Raw genomic sequence first — 13120 nt, 5'->3', positions numbered from 1 at the left:
AGACAAGGAGTCGTGGCAGCTCAGGGTTCCAGGTGTATACCCGGCTTTCAGCTGGGCTCTGGTTCAACTTCGAGGGGTTTGAGGTGTTCCAGTCGTGGCCCTGGTGCGGAGGAATCATCGGGCACTCGGGCGTATAGCTGGGCCGGCGTATACTGGGCGTATAGCTGGGCCCCAGGGTATGCTGTGGCCCACCCGGCGTACCCTGTGGGTCCGCCCCTGATTCGAAACATTATTTATCATGAAAGGAATGAATTCTCTATCCATTTGTGAAAATGGGGAAACTAGTTGCAACCTATGTTAGTCAATTAGTCTTAAAGACTATAGATTCAGATGCATATAAACAAGTTTCAGATAGCTTGATTACAGTTTATAAAGTTCATAGTAGTGTTTGGCCTCAAACGACCTTTGTTAGAGGAACACCAGTGAGATTCTTCATTCGGCCATAGAACAATAGGTGTTCCCTTCCTGTCAGAGACTCCCAAAATAGACTGCACACATTGAACAGATTTTGGTTGGCATCGCACCAATGATAAAATCACCTTCAAGAATGAAAAATGATGTAGTCAATTTTGACCGTACTCATGCTGGGGACATACACCAATGTATGCATATATTTCAGTCATATCTTTCCTCAAATCCATTCCATCTATGTAAGCTGTTCCATTTGTTGGCAACACAAGGCCAATCATCTGCATATTTGACCAACAAGCTTTGTTAGATATGTGAGAAATTAGAGGTGCGGAAGATTGGATGGGAACGCTGTGCCTCTCGCTGGCAAGCGGATTCGAGTTAATATAGGTGAGGAAAATCCCCTCGCGTGGACTAAAAGCTGCGGTACATGACTTGCTCTGGAGGTAAGCTAGAGTTTGTTACACATCAACAAACTCCATCTAGATTACATCAACTACAACAGCCTGGCTAACCAACGCGTCATGTACGTGCACACAATCAAGATTACCTTATGGTACAATCCTATTTCATCTAACACCCCTCCTCAACCACAACCATGCAAGGTTGAGATTGTGCTTAAAGTTATCCAATTGTCAAAGCGTCAAAGCCTTGGTAAATCCATCAGCGCCTGTAGGAACAAAACTGATCTGCAAAAGATCTCTGGAGACTCTTTCTCTGACAAAATGATAATTAACTTCTATGTGTTTAGTTCTAGCATGAAATACTCTGGAGACTCTTTCTCTGACAAAATGATAATTAACTTCTATGTGTTTAGTTCTAGCATGAAATACGAAATTAGATGAAAGATACTTAGCTCCTAAATTATCACACCAGAATTTGGCAGCTGGTGGAGCCGAAATTCCAATTTCCTTCAATAGTGTTTGAATACACATTATTTCTACTGTTGCATTTGCTACTGCTTTAATTTGTACTCTGCTTCTGCACTCGATCTAGAAACAGTGGCTTGTTTACATGCACTCCAGGATATCAGATTTGAACCAAGGAAGACAGCAAACCCACCAGTAGATCTCCAGCCATCTAGTGATCCTGCCCAATCTGCATCGGAGAACCCATTTATTAACATAGAATTAGACCGGCTTATCTTGAGACCTATCCTTGTGTTCTGCCTCAAATATCTCAATATCCTCTTTACAGCTGACCAATGAACTTCAGTAGGTGCATGCAGGAACTGACGCACCATATTGACAGAGAAGGATATATCCGGTCTAGTGAGGGTTAAATATTGCAAGGCACCAACTATACTTCTGTAGTTTGTAGCATCGTTAGTTCCCAAGGGAGACCCTTCATATGCAGATAACTTCTCACTAGTTGAAAGTGGTGTACTCATAGGTTTACAGTTTAACATATTGACCTTCATCAGTAAAGTAGAGGCATATTTCTCCTGAGTTAAAAGAATACCATCACGTACCTTACTAACTTTAGTGCCTAGAAAATAATGTAACTCTCCAAGGTCCTTTAATGCAAAGTCTTGCATCAGATCATGTAGCAAACCTGTGATAGCTTCTGGAGTTGAACTGGCAACTATTATATCATCAACATAAATCAACACAAACATCATTATTTTCCCTTTGTTAAGTAGAACAAAGAAGTGTCTGCCCGTGATGCACTGAAACCAAACTGAGAAGCTTAGAACTAAGTCTAGCATACCATGCTCGAGGAGCCTGTAACAAACCATATAGCGCCTTATCCAACTTGCACACAAAATTCGGCATTGCACTATCTTCATAATAAGGAGGTTGTCTCATGTACACCTTCTCTTCTAATATACCATGGAGAAAATCATTTTGTACATCTAATGCCTTAGACTCCACCCCTTTGAGATAGAACTGACAAGATAGCTAGAATAGTAGCCATTTTCACAATTGGACTGAATGTATCCTCATAGTCAATGCGATAGCGTTGCTTGAAGCCTTTAGCTACCAAACGAGCCTTTTATCTATCTAAACTCCCACCAGCTTTAAGCTTAGTTTTGTAAACCCATTTACAATCTATGATATTGTTTCCCCTCTTAGGTGGAACTAAGTGCCAAGTTTTATTTTTCATTAAGGCACTGTACTCTATATCCATAGCCTCCTTTCAATGTGCACTAGTTAAAGCTTCTTCTACATTATGGGGTTCTCCACTAGAGGTAAAAAGACCATAGTTTACATGTCCATTAGTGTATACCTTGGGTTTCCTAATGCCTTCCTAAAGTCGTGTTCGTGGTCAATCAGGTGCTGGTGCTTCCATAGACGCAGACGGGAGATCTGTAGCTGTAGGGAGAGATTCAAGCGGAGCTGGCATAGAAGATCTAGCGGTCTCTGGCGTAGAGGATCCTGTAGCAAGAGCAGACGGCCTAGCCTGGGTAGGATATCTGTCCCCCCCCCACCCTGCGCCAGAGGACACATGTCATGGACGGAGTGGTGATGGAGAGATTCCTTGGCGGGACCAATGCGATGGTCGAGGCACGCGTCAGCCGCACGTGCACGAGAAGGCGGAGTGGCCCGCATGTCACTGGGAGACTAGCCCATAGGAGCGGATGCGGGCACCGAGGAAGATATGCCTGCTGCAGGGATCGGCACCAATCCCGGTGTTGCTTGGCGCTGAAAAATGGGGAGATCTTCCCCGGGGCCTATGCTTGTGGCGCCAGACTCCATTTGGCCTGCAATATTGCATGTTTCTTCATAGAATGCATTAGAATTTTCACCATTAGTCATATGATCAACTATAGATTCTTCCCTGGAGGATGGATTAAGAAGGTGGGAAGGAAGTAAAAGAATTTCAGAACAAATTCGAGCACCTGCATTAGCATGCAATTTAGAGAAAGGGAAAACATTCTCGTCAAAGGTGACATCATGAGAAATATAAATGCGCCCGGTTGAAATATCCAAACATTTGAATCCTTTGTGTAAGTTACTGTAGCCAAGAAAGGCACATTCCTTTTATCTAAAGGCAAGCTTGTATTTGTTATAGGGGCGCAAATTGGGACAATAGGCGCATCCAAAGACTCGAAGAGAAGAATAATCAAGTGGTGTATGAAAGAGATGTTCAAGGGGGGTTTCAAAATTGACAAGTATTCTAGGAATTCGATTAATGAGGTATGTAGCGGCAAGGAAGGCTTCATCCCAGAATTTTAGTGGCATGTGTGCATGGGCTAGGAGAGAGAGCCCTACTTCAACAATGTGTCTGTGCTTACACTCGGCAGCACCATTCTGTTGATGTGCATGTGGGCAGGAAACAAGATGAGAGACTCAAATTTTTGTAAAAAAATGAGTTGAGCTTTTCATACTCTCCAAAAGGTATTTTTTGGTCTGAACAGCAACTATTTTTCGGTCAAAAAGTCTCTCATCCAAATTTTGGAAATCCCTAAATTTTTCAAATACTTCATATTTGAATTTTAGAAGATAGATCCAGGTAAATTTACTGAAATTGTCAATAAATCTTACATAATATTTAAACCTACCCACAGATTCAGGTGCAACATCCCATACATTAGAGAAAACAAGTTCAAGAGGGTGAGTTGAAACACTAGTAGATTTAGGATACGGTAGCTGATGACTTTTTGCTTGTTGACATGCACCACACACAGAATCTTTATTCAAATCAAAGGAATAAGGAGATTTATGAGTTTTGAGAACTCTCTCAACAATAGGAATGGTAGGATGCCCTAAATGACTATGCCATCTATTAAGTGACACTTTACTGACTCCAAATGCTTGCTTCTGTGTTGACGCGGAAGGAAGGGGATATAACCCCTTGCGACATGGCCCCTTAAGTAGAGTGCTCCTCGTGTCCCGATCCTTGATGAGAAAGAAGTCAGGATGAAATTCAAGAAAGACATTCTTATCAGATGCAAGGCGGTGAACAGAAATAAGATTTTTCTTTGTGGAAGAACATGTAAGATATCGTGGTGATATAAATTACGATTAGGGGTAAGAATTGTAGATTGACCAATATGTCTAATGTTTGTACCTGTACCATTGGCGGTATGGATCTGGTCGGTACCATTGTACATATAACGAACAGCTAGCTTCTCAACCTCTCCCGTGATGTGATCAGTGGCACCCGTGTCGGTGTACCAGCTGTTGTCGACAGTGTAGGAGTTCATAGCCGCATCCATGTGCCTTTCTTCTAGGACATAGCTCTCATCAAACTGGTGTCAATACCGATTTGCAGTGTGGCCGGTTTTGAGATAGACCTGGCATAATGGTCTGGAGTTGCTGCTGGATCCGCCACGGCTAGGGTTGCCGTGACCCACGCCACCTCCATTGTTGCCTTGGCACTGGTTGTTTTTGAAGCCATTGTTGGTGTAGTTGGAGCCATTGTTGTTGTAGCTGGAGTTGTTGCCATGCCCGCGTCCTCCTCCTCTGCCACGGCCGCGAGCAGGATTGCCACGACCACGACCGAAGCCTCCACCACGACCTGCCCGGTTGGCCATGTTGGCTGATGACCCAAAGTGGCCATTGCCCATGATCTCCATACGAGTTTCAAAAGCAAGGAGTTGAGGGTATGCTTCACTTACAGTCACTGATTCCTTCCTCGCTAGGAGGGAGGTAACCACTAGGTTGAATTCCATGTCAAGGTCGATGAGGATGTACGTCAGGAGCTCATCATCTTCAATGGGTCTTCCAGCTGCTGCCATCTTATCTGCTAGAGTACGCATCTTGCCAACATACTTGGTGATGGTTTGGCTTCCCTTCTTCGCCGTGGCTAGCGCCAGATGTGTGTTCACGGCTCGCGCCCTGTTTTGCGATGAGTACATGGCCTCAATCGCAGACCAGAGCTTCGTTGCAGTCTCTTGTGCAGCGACTTGAGCGAGCACATCTCGCCCTAAGGACTCCAGGACAAAGCTCAGCACTTGCTGATCCTTGGAGTACCATTCTTCATGCGTCGGGTTGGGAACGAGGACGTCCTTGCTGGTAGCATCCTTGCCATTGATCTCTTTGACAGGAGTTGGCGAGGTACTGGTGAGGTACCCCACCAGGCGAGACCCACGGACAGCAGCGAGGATCTACGCCTTCCACATTGCGTGGTTCGACTTGCCCAGCTTCTCGGTGATCACGATCCCCACCAGAGGGTTGACAATGGCGAAGGAGGAAGCCATGGCAATGGTTGGTGTTTAGTTTATGGTAGCTCTAATACCATGTGAGAAACCAGAGGTGCGGAAGATTAGATGGGAACACCGTGCCTCTCACTAGTAGGCGGATTTGTGTTGATATACGTGAGAAAAATCCCCTCGCGTGGATTACAAGCTGCGGTACATAACTTGCGCTGGAGGTAAGCTAGAGTGTGTTACACATCAACAAACTCCATCTAGATTCAACTACAACAGCCTTGCTAACCAACGTACCATGCACATGCACACAATCAAGATTACCTTCTGTTACAATCCTATTTCATCTAACAAGGTATCTTATGTTGGAGTCCATAAGATATATTGCACTAAGATGATACACTGAGAAACTAAAGGTTTAATGTTCACAAGAAACTCAATTTCTAAGTGATATCTCCTCTGTCACATTAGATTACTTTAGGGTCCGACAACACAACATTAAAAAAAAGCACAGGTGCATTTAGACAACACAGCATAAAAAAGGCACATGTGCATTTGGAGTTATCACTAACCATATTGATGAAGGATGTCTTGTCTGACCCACTAGGACCGAGCATCCCGAAACACTGCATGCCCTCTATACAAAGCAAGCGACAGCCCTCTAACTGCAATCTTGTCAGGGTTCCCATTCTTTCCAGGGTACACTTTCTTTAGATTATGGCAGATGAACATACTCCTCATGTCCATTTTCTCTAGTAATTGCTTCACCACCTTGCGCTGAAAGTAAAGTTCTGAAGGGGAAAAAACAAAATGTCTTCCAGTGAAAAAAAAATCAGTTCTATGCTTGGCTAACCTCTAGCAAAACATCACGCTTCGTGAAATCAATAGATACCCTTCTGGATGTGCTATGAACTTTGTTTATTCTTCGTGAAAGTGAGAAGCGCTTCATCGAGAGATATCTGAAGAGAGACAGAGGATGCCATGCAGGCCTGTGCAGTAAAAACGTCACAGGAAACAGAATTATCCATTCTACAGACATTAGAACCAAAACATCTTTCATCCCGTTCAACGGGTCATTCAAGTTCACCCATTGCATCCCAGGCTTTCCCATATTGCGTCCTTCACAAGCATACCCTGCAAGGTCGTATATTCCTCGGTAGAGGGAGAACGCAGGAAAAAGCTCCATTTTAACAAGCCAATGTTCTGAAACAAATAAATTACCATTGATGCGGTCGTCTGAAGCATTTGGAAATTCAGAAGAATGACAGTGATATAGTTACTTGGGAAGGTAGTATCTTCGATGAAATACAGCAAAAGTGCATCTCCAAGAAGGCCGGAGCCAAAGACACAAATGTAACTAATTACTGTAACGCAGAATAACCTGTTCCAGATTAGCCCATCCAAAGAGAAATATGAGGAAATTTCAGGTTTGACTTACTGACCACTAGCATTCTTGACACTTGAGAAGAAAGACGCAAACAAAAATGCAAGAACAATCTGCAGGTTGATATATATGAAGTAGAATATGAATTGTACTCCGTAGCTATTTAGTATGAATATATCCAGCCCTGCAGAAGCAAGAAGAGTTCTCTTCTGAATTGCCAGCTATTTAGTATGAATATTTGTTCGAACTTTTGCTAATGTGGGATTAATTGCACTACTAGAGAACTCGGTATTAGTACCGGTTCGTAGACTGCATATCTCCCGAAAATGCATCCGGGATTAATCTGTCGAGATAAAAGGGGATCTTTTATCACGGGTCCCTCAAACGGGATATAAAACCCTCCTTTAGTCCCGGTTTGTAAAATCAACCGGGACTAACGGGGCTGCCACACCATTCGGTGGACAGACCCCTTTAGTCCCGGTTGGTATTACAAACCGAGACTAAAGGTCGCCTCTTTAGTCACGGTTTTTAAAATAAACCGGCACTAAAGTGCGTGCGTACAACACCATGCAGGTGCCTGCATGGCACCTATAATTTCGTGTATATCTCACGTACCCCTTTAGTTAACCTTTATACAAATACTATACAATTCTTAGCATACTGTATATATATACAAATCTAATTAGCGTATGTATTACATATATATACAAACTAAATCAAACTATATAATTTCGTCCATCGTAATGAAAGTCTCCTTGTGGATTTACCACCTCGTCCATCAGGAATCCAATGAGACCTTCACATATTGCCGCTACTCTTTCCTTCTTCAAGAGTCCCAATTGAATATTTCACATCTGTAATTTGGATACATATATGTGAATTTTACATGAACAATTGTAGAAAATAAATAACTATTAATAGTTTTATTTTACATACTTTAAATTCGTGCTCCGTGGCCTTGATGGTCTTGGGTCTCAATAAATTATGCATGTGCTCACAGACATAGTAGCCACGTAGAGGTTCCTATCTTAAGTATGTAAAAAATGTGCAAAATGTGCAGACTTTATACATACCGGGAAGTCTATTCTCTATGTAAGTTTTTCTTTGAATTGACCTGATCTGTCTGCCCTGATGAATTCTCTCCATGCTCTACGGATTAAAATAATGAATGATATAGTGTTAGGTGAAAATTTAGGAAACAAAATTTTGTATAGAGGTAGAGGTCTAGAATTATTACATGTCTAGCGTGTGTTGCACGTCTTGGTAGTCCTTCGGATCTCTCCTCCACGAATCAAAGATAGTGACGTGACTTCGATCAATGTTAATAATAATGAGGATCCAGTGGGAGCTGCGTACGTAAATGTTCATATATATTAGAGGTAACTAACATTAATCAGGTAAGGAAAAAGAAAATGAATATAGACGGTATACACACACTTACTTGAAGTTGTATGGAAGTAGTATGTGATCCTTTAATTTTTGTCTGTCTAAGGAATTGTATACTGCCAGCAATGTTTTGTCTAGAAAATCTCATATTTAGGCTTGGTTCACTATGGATGGATCCATGAAGCCAATATGGAGGTACGCTTCATGTCGGCATGTCCGAATTAGCATCCTACATAAAATGGAAGAAGAAGTTAATTAGTACGGCGACGCATGCACAAAAAAATAATATGAGCCAAAATTTACATGTACATATAAACGGACACTTACAGAGTCCAGGCGCTCATCAGAGAGACGTCTAAGGCACCATGATGGTAGACTTCGTATATATCCTTGAATCGTAGCCATAGGACTGCCTCACCTTCGTCGTGAAAATCTATCAGTTTTATCTTCAGGCCCAACATCTCCCTCTCGTTGGCAAACAACTTCATGTACCATTGATGTAATTCGTACATCTTCGTTCATAGCTTCTTTAGCGAATCAGGGCTAACCATAGCCTTTCCTAGCCCAAAGGTCCATTTCGGTTCACTTGGCGGTGCAGCTGGCATCTCGACTTTTTTCCGTTTTTTCTTCTCATCAACCTTTACTAATGCCCGTTCATAGTTCGATAGTAGTGGTTGACTCTTCTTGGCTTGTTCTTGCGTCTTGATGAATTTATGTAGTTCTCTTTGATCTACTGGCGGTGGCTCCATCTTCCTTGCTTTTCTTAATTCCCTCTGTTCCCTCAACCACTCACTAGCTTGCACTTGGATTTTTGTCTAGCGTTCCTCATGAGTCATTGCCTCCCAGTGTTCCTCAGGAGTCACCTCAGGCTCCTTTGTTTTCTTCTTACATTGTCTTGGCTTGGGAGGCGGTAGTCGCGACTTCTTAAATGGTGCTCTTAGTCCCGACGAAGGTGATCGTGGAGGGGTGTTGTTGTCGTCGTCGTTGCTCCAACCACCAGTATGTGGTGGAGATGGAGACCTTGATCGTGGAGCAGGTTGTGGTGGAGATGATGGTCTGGATGTTTGAGGAGATGGTCGCTGTTGTGGATTTGCGGAGAGTGGTCTTGAGCTCTGAGGTGCCTCCACGCCGGGGATGATGATGTAGCGTTTGCGCCATAGAATGACCCCGTGAACCACTTCTCCTAGTGTTGTTGACCCGTCTCCTGCTGGGAAGTCGAGCTCTAGGCCTTCAAATTGGCTATCAGGGATTCTCTCTACACCAACACTGGCATAGCCAGGTGGAATCTCCATGCCATGGCATGTATGATCTGGCAAGATTGGCAATACACTCCCGTATGCCACCTGGATATATAAAAAAAATGAAGTTCTTAAACTTCAAATTGCCAAAGCACTCCTGAGGCTCCGGTGCATAAATATTATGTATATATACATACCTTAACGCTGAGGTTGCCGATCGGTGTATGCAGCTCACATGTGGTGCGTTGCGTGATGGCATCCACAGGGAATAGTTGCTCTTCCATGGGTAATCCTAGCGTATGTGGCTCAGGGAGCCCTGTGGACACACAGCTCCTCCTGAGGTGTTGAGAAGGGTTGGTAACTGCGTCGGCCATTCGTCTACTGCCTCCCTCCTGCATTCTTACTTCTACAGATTGCAGTTTGGATTCTATCGTGCGCCGCCACCTCTCATCCTCTTGCTTCTTTCTTCGGTTCTGGCTTGTGTACATGTCCAAGTCGCCTCGGAATGTGAACTTCCACGGAACAAGCCCGAACCCTCGGGTACATCCTGGGTGTTTGGGATTCCCGAGGGCCATTGTGAGCTCATCATTCTCTCGGTACACCGTCAACATCCCATCCTTAACATCTTTAATAATCTTGTCAAGCTTTGTGGCCACTTCACATAACAGGTCATGGAAGACCAGCGTCCCATCATCTGGGTTTATCTCACCTCCATGAGCGTAATACCAATTTTTCGATTGTTCGGACCAATCAATTGTTCCTGGTATGATACCCCGCTCAATCAGGTCTTTTTCCATCTGATTCCATTTGGGAATTGCTTTGGCATAACCACCTCGCCCTATCTTATGATGGTACTCCTTCCCCCCAGCATTGCCTGTGTTCTGGGCGACCTTGTTCTTACTGTCTTCGGTGCTCTTGTATTGTACAAATACCTCCCAGTGGTCCTTACACTGTGGATACACAGTAAAATCTGTAGTTTGGCCCTTAGTAAAATCTGTAGTTTGGCCCTTCTTAATGTAGGTGGTATCCAACATCTTCTTGAATATCTGGAATTGTGTGGCCATCTTCTTCAGTGTCCATGCTTTCACATCATTTTCAATATATCCATCGGGAAATATGAAATATTTCTTAACTTCTTCCCACAACATATTCTTTTCTGTATCCTGGAGCACGTATGGATTAGTCGTTTTGCCCTTCCATTCCCTTATGCTGATGGGCACGTTCTCCCTTACAATTGCCCCGATCTGACTCACGTACTGTGTTGCCACTTTTTGGGAGCAACCGGCCTGCCCTCTTTTGTGACTTCCGTGATGATAGCCTTTTTTGTTCTAGTCTTCACCTTGGAAGGACCTTGAGGCTTCGGACGACGGTTCGTCGATCCAGAGGGCTAACAGTTCAAGATTCATTAATTAATTAGTAAGAATGAATAACTGCATATATTATATATGGAGAGGGTTAAAATATGATCTATACCTCGCCGGAACCTTCTGCCACGGTAACGTTTTGCTGGGGCTCGGGCTCTTCATTGCCATCGGTAGATAGGTTGAGAAACATGTCTGCCTGGCTACCCTCTTCATCAGTGTACGCTATGAGAAGGTTGGAACTACTATCACCAGCAATAATCCGCTCCATTAGATACCTGTTGGCCTCGTCGTCTGCCATCGATCTCAACTACTTTGTACATGAAATCATATATAGAACAACCATGAAAAAAATTAATTTCAACAAATGTTTTTGAAATATACAAAATGTACTATGCAAATTGTAATATAAAAAATGTAACATACAAAATGTAATATACAAAATGTACGATACAAAATGTAACATACAAAATGTAATATACAAAATGTCCTAAATTTCAACTAATTTCTAAGCATTTCAACAAAAATTTGTAAACATTTGTACCAAAGTTCAATTAATTTCTAAGCATTAATTAGAAGTATACAACTATATTCTACAAACAATTGCAATGATCCAAACGGGGCCTAAATGTATACAAAATTTATTTTGTATGTAATCTACCAAATTTCAAAAATTAATTCGGGGACGGCCAGAGTTAGAGGGGGGTGCGACGGCGAAGAGGACGCACGGCAACGGCGGGGGAGGCGGCCAGCCGGATGGCGACAGGGATGGCGGTCGCGGTGATGGGGACGGCTACGACGACGGGGAGGAGGTGGCGCTGGCGTGCGATGAGGGGCACGCGCGGAGGTCATGGCGACGGGGATGGACGCGTTGGCGGCAGCGACAGGGATGGAGGAGGAGGCCGGCGATGATTGCAGGCGAAGATGATGGTGACGGCGACTGAGACGGAGGAGGTCGGCAAATAGGATGGGCTGGCGGCGGTGACGGGGAGCGGCGACGGCGGAGGTCGGCGACGGGCGGGACATGCATGATGAGTGAAAATTTCGCTAAGTGTTGGGTGCGGGGGGTGTAAAAGACGCTATAACTTTTATACAGGACCCCTTTTTATCCTGGTTTGTAATTGAAACTCGGATTAAAAGATATTTAACCCCGATTTCTAATACAGGACCCCTTTTTATCCTGGTTTACTTCTATTTGGAAATTTATTCTATTTATATTTTCACTAGATTTCAGGAAGCGAAAAATAAGAAATTTACATATTTCAAACATGCAAAATATATTAAATTAGCAAGTTTGTTTACAGTAAGTTTTAACTAGTCATAAATTCTATACTATTTCTTTTTTCTTCTATTTGGAAATTTATTCTTGCTGGGTGGAACTTGTAGGCATCGGATCTCGCCGGGTTTCGCTGGATTTCATGAAGCAAAAATAAAAAACTTTACATATTTCAAACATGCAAAAATATATTCAATTAGCACTTATATTTACAATAAGTTTGAATGACTCATTAATTCTACACTAGTTCTATTACCTTCTTAAATAATTATTTTACTGCATCACTATCATCTATCATTAATCCCAGAGGGTAAACAATCTGTTTAGCTTCATATGTTGTGGATGACACTTCATTATTCTCGGGAAGAATCTTCTTGATAATTTCCAGCATCAGTATCGCAAACTCAAATATTGTTGAAAGTTTACATAGAAATACATAAATTATTTAGCTCATATTTAATTTACAAATAACTTAACTATTAAAAAATTCAATATTTCTCACATAATTTACCTATTCTAAAAATGGCTAATTCCATGCCTCTATCTGAAAAGTACTAAAAGTATGAAATTACACCTACAATTTATATGATTAATTTATAAATATCCATTGTAGCTCAAAAATATGTATAAATACAAATCTTCTACGTGCTTAACAACAAACAAACTTATTTTTCTCCCTCTCTGAAGTATAAAACAAAGTTTAACAATAATAAATGAATGGAGCATGAAGTAACTAACCTTCACAACACTTTGGATGAGTGAAATCCCCACGGAAATGAGGAAAAAAATTCAGCAGCACCTCCCCTAGACTTGTTTCGGCGCCATGGAGAGGATGAGCTTCTCTGTCTTTGTGGAGTGGAGTGGCTCGGGCTAGAGGAGTGGACCCTCCTATAGATAAGATTTTATCCCAGTTGGTAAATCCAACCGGGACAAAAGATTAGAGCTTTTGTCCCAGTTGGTGTTTACTCCCGG

General features: G+C 42.7%; 1 pseudogene; it reads right to left on the bottom strand.

Moving 5' to 3' along the window:
* Positions 1–13120, bottom strand: part of LOC117861841 (ABC transporter A family member 8-like) — a 36302-nt pseudogene that overhangs the window by 20399 nt on the left and 2783 nt on the right.

The sequence above is a fragment of the Setaria viridis genome, chromosome 6 (genome assembly GCF_005286985.2).
Source record: "Setaria viridis chromosome 6, Setaria_viridis_v4.0, whole genome shotgun sequence".
NCBI lineage: Eukaryota > Viridiplantae > Streptophyta > Magnoliopsida > Poales > Poaceae > Setaria > Setaria viridis.
Note: the sequence above shows the minus strand (reverse complement) of the source record. Positions and strands in the feature narration are given on the sequence as shown.